Genomic DNA, 5,151 nt, shown 5'->3' on the forward strand with positions numbered 1-5,151 from the left:
GGACGCGGCACCCACTGCTGTTCGCCACGTAGTCATATGAACATGTACTAACCTGCCCACCAACATTGTACGGTACTGGAAATGCAAGCAATAGCATGGGCTGATATAAATGACCCCTCTGCCATTATACAATATATAAGCCCTTTCTCGTTCGTGTAGTTTTAAACACAGTGTACACTGTCGCTTCTCTTTTCTTTTTCAGTTTAATATCATCATCTTAGATGAACAGACTATAAACAAATAAACGAACGATCTTTTCCTTTCTGGGATTTGTCTGTAAGTCCGTGGCTCTTGTCCGTCTGGTTTGCATGCTCTGTTGTTGTTTTTTCCACACTCTCTCCCTGTCACGCATTTTGATAATTCTACGTTGTCTTCGATACATGAGTTTTGTTGACACAGTTCAATTGTTTGGTATTTATTAAGTTCTTTCATTCATCTGTTTATCACTGATTCTCCATATCCCCCAGAGGGTTGAAAGGAAATTAAATTTTTAATTTTGTGTGTGTGTGTGTGTGTATGTGTGTGTGTGTGTGTGCGCGCGCGTGCGTGCGCGTGTGTGTGTGCGCGCGTGCGTGCGTGTGTGTGTGTGTGTGCGTGCGTGCGTGCGTGTGTGTGTGTGTGTGTGTGTGTGTGTGTGTGTGTGTGTATTCTTTCTGTCTCCATAGTATCTATATCAGTATGTGTCAGCAGCATGACTGCGCGTGGATTGTTTTGATACAGCAGTAATTAACTGAATGCACATGAACGGACTTCTTGTTCATTGCTGTCACAGACGGCTCTGTGTCTCAATTAAAGCACTGTGTGCAACAACTGCACTGCTTTCTTGTGACCAGTGTAGCTGGGCAGGAGGGGGTCGAGTCTCCCAGTCCAGTCTGTGAAATCCAGAACGCGCAGTGAAAAAAAGCATGCATTTTGTTCAGTTCTGAACATTCACTCACTCACTCACTCATTCCCTCGACCGCTGGGGTCGTTGGGGGGACATGAGGAAGATGTCATAGCTCGCCACGCCGTTCTGTTGGCAGCTGTCGTGAGGAGATCTGGCATCGTCATTTTGGTCCATTCCTTGACGTTGTCGGACCAGCTCTTTCTCTGCCGCCCCCGTCTGCGCCCTCCCTCTATAGTCCCTTGCAGGATGGTTTTGGAGAGGGTGTTATGTCGTATGACGTGACCAAACCATGACATCTTCACAGTCGCCAGCAGTGGTTCTTGGGGCCCAACAAGGTTGCTGACCAGTTTCCGCACATAGTCATTGGTCTTGTGCTCCTTGTAGGAGATGTGTAGTAGTCTCCTCAAGCACTTGGTTTCGAATCTGAAGATTATTTCCATGCAATTTTTTTTTTTTTTTTATAAACGCAGTTTCCTTTTAATTTGTATTCTATTCTGATTTATGTCATTTCATCTATAGCTAATTCATCCTTTTTTCTTCCATCTATCATTTTTTTTTTAGTCTTTGTTCTAATTGTGATAACACTTGCCTCTCAAATAACACACACCAGTTCTTCAAAGGCAGTGTTGTGGACAATGGTTTGAAGTTGTGTGCCTTTGACCGAGAGTAACACTACTCGTTTTTTTGTTGTTTTTTTTTAATGATATTCTTAAAACATTAAAAAAAAAACAAACACACACACAAAACCCCTCCACAAAAACCCCCAAACATTAACCAGCTTAATCGTTAGATCCGACTGTAATGCTCAATCTTTTTTAAGTGGATGAAAAAAAACCTTAAAAAAAAGAAAAAAAAGCGCCCCACCCCGAGATGCCATTGTGAAACAGAAAAAAATATTGAGATAGATAAGAAAAGCTCCACACACACACGCACGCACGCACGCATATACATATATATATTGCTAAATATATAACAAATTACACAAACACACATAAATCACACACACACATATCTTGCAGTAGAGAAGCGTTGGAAACGGGGACATGTGAATTATCCGAATAACAACACGAAACAGTCAGGTCGGTTGAGTTCGGAAAGACCATTGCAATCAAAAGAACGAAAAAACAAAAAAAAAACAACAACAAAAAAAAAACCCCAAAACACCACCACCTTTTATTTTCTCTGCCGATTCCCACACCTCCCTCCCCCATCGGCCACCCCCCCGCTCCCCAGCCGCCCTCGCTCCTCCTCCATACCCATCCCCCACCAACCCTCCCGCACAATTCCCGGCGACACGGCAGTCAGGTGTTGGCGGTGTGGGTGTCATCAAGTGAACCCTCCCCTCCCTACCCCTCCCCTCCCCTCCTCCTCAACACTGCCGTCGCTGTTGTGCCTCCTATACTACTCCACCACCACTTCCCGTATACCGGGAAAATTTATGACACAGGAAGTTCAGCAAACATGATACCCCGGTTATTGCCCTTGGCTTACTGACTGAACCACCGGAGACTGGCTGAGGTGGATAGGGCGTGTTGGCTTCCACTGACTTCCCACTGAGATGTATAAATAGATCAAATTATATATATTATATATGTATATATACACACACATATACAGCTTGGTGACAGGTCAAAGTCTAAGACAATAGTGTCCACTGGTACTTTATAGAATTTCTATTCATAGACTGGCTGTCTGTGTGCTTTCTTTACATCCAGTCATCACTCTGACCACACGCACTTCACAAAAACAGAGGCATACATGTACGCATGCGCGCGCGCGCACACACACACACACACACACACAGAGTCTCACACACACACACAAACACACACACACACACACACACACACACACACAGACGAGATGTGTGTGTGTGTGTGTTTGTGTGTGAAGGGTATGGGTTCATGTGGAACAAGGAGTACTTTGCACGTGTTCCAGCACGCACACACACACACGCGCACACACACACACACACACACACACAAACACACACACACAGTAAGTGAGACCACCACCACCACCACCATCCTCCTGCGCTGTTCCCCGACGCTAAGTGGTCCAACAAAGACTTCGAAAAACATCGATAGGTCGATCATCACACACAGCACAGACATAACAGACAATGCCTCCTTGTTCTGCCACCAAGTGCTTCCCACAACACTGCCCTCAAAACACAACAGTGCACACAACGGAAAGAGGAGGTAAGGGGAAATGGTATGAGCGGGGGATGGGGGGAGTGTGTGTGGGGGGGGGGAAGAGGGGGGGGGGGAGGGAGGGCCAAGTGGTGGGAGGAAAGGATATATATAATATATAGGGGAGCTGGTAGGGGCGGGTGAAGGATTTGGGGGGTGGGGTGTAGGGGTGAGGGGGGTGGAAGGGGATTACGAAGGGTGAGGTGCTGGGAAGGGGGAGGGGATTTGCGGTTTTATATATAAACCTGTCTTTGTGGTCTCCGCCTCTGTTCCCACCACCGGTTCGCGACACACACACACACACGCACGCACGCACACACGCACACACACACAGGCACACACACACACACGCACGCACGCACGCACACACACACACACACACACACACACACACATATATATATATATGCATATATATACACCTCCACGTAGTCTGAACGTAATTAAACCTTGGTGGGGTTTTTCTTTGTATTTTTTTTTTAATGATTTTATTTCTGTTTATTTTTGTCGTTATTCTCTTCATTTCTAATATAAATGTCCCCATAGCCTTTCAAGGCCATAGGGCCAGTGATTTTAATATCCACTGTGCCTATATAGTACTGTGGCTCGGCGCATAGACACTAATATCTCATTCTAATGTCTATGCTCGGCGGCATAGGAAGGCGGGGCCCACGCCTCTCCCGGCGGCCTTCCGCCGTTAATTAACTTCCCCTGACCAAGTCAGGTCACTCACTACCCACTCACACGATACGGAGGAGACAGTACTCGGGGTGGAGCGGGGGAAAAACGAAGCGAAGTTCCCTTTCCCAAAGACACAGCTGACACCAGACCAGACTCAAAACAGGCGGGACCAGGATCGAACCCTGACCACTGGATAACAAGTCCTACGCCTTCCCGAATTCGCCACGGTACCTCCTTTTACATATGCATGATTATGCATATACAGAATATTATAAAATAAATAGATAGATGAATATCTGTGTGTGTGTGTGTGTGTGTGTGTGTGTGTGTGTGTGTGTGTGTGTGTGTGTGTGTGTGTGTGTGTGTGTGTTGGAGAGGTGACGGAGAGGGAGGTAACAGGGGTGGGGATTGGGGTGACAGAGAGGATGGCGGGTCAACTGGTGGGTACAAGTCAGTTAGTCAGGTTATGTTTGGCATGCGTTTATTCACTATTTTCTTGTATTGTCTTTTCATGGATGCCTTTAGCGAGAGACAAAGAGTCAATCGTGTTTTGCCTGGAAGTGTCCAAAGGCCAGCAATAGTCTTTGAGTTTTCGATGAAACTCAGACTGACATTCCAGTGAAATATAGCGACTGTTAGCATTATGATCGGCAGGGTAAAGGGCGCCATGTATGTTTCTGCTTACAAGCACCCAAAGTTTAATCAGCAGTCTTGATTTTTGACTCACTTGTGTAAACAAAGTGAGTCTATGTTTTAACCCGGTGTTCGGTTGTCTCTCTCTCTCTCTCTGTGTGTGTGTGTGTGTGTGTGTGTGTGTGTGTGTGTGGTAAACTTTATCATTGACATTTTCTCTGCAAATACTTTGTCAGTTGACACCAAATTAGGCTTAAAAATAGGAAAAATTCAGTTCTTTTTAGTCATCTTGTTTAAAACAATATTGCACCTCTGGGATGGGCACAAAAAAAGAAGCCTAATTATATGCAAACTGCATTTACTGTTATATTTATATTTTTTTGTATTCTCTAAACTTGGTACTTTGATCTGATATTCTGACCCAACAACAAGAGCAGTCATAATTATCATTTTTTGTTCAAACAGGAACTTCTTTTGCTAAGCATGGAAGTTTTATTTATTTGCAAACGTTTTGGTGCAGATAGTAAAAAAGGGAAATTACTCTAATTAATGCTAGGGGACTTAATTTGCTTTAAACTGATCTTTCTCATCTTAAACATTACATTTTGAAACAAGAGAGGCAAGGCCTTCAAGACTCACTTGTGATGCACTTTAAAAAAAATCCAAGCTTTTTATGTATTGAGTATAATTTCAAAATGTAATGTTTAAGATGAGAAAGATCAGTTTAAAGCAAACTAAGTCCCCTACAGAGTAATTTCC

The sequence above is a fragment of the Babylonia areolata genome, chromosome 18 (genome assembly GCF_041734735.1).
Source record: "Babylonia areolata isolate BAREFJ2019XMU chromosome 18, ASM4173473v1, whole genome shotgun sequence".
Taxonomy (NCBI): domain Eukaryota; kingdom Metazoa; phylum Mollusca; class Gastropoda; order Neogastropoda; family Buccinidae; genus Babylonia; species Babylonia areolata.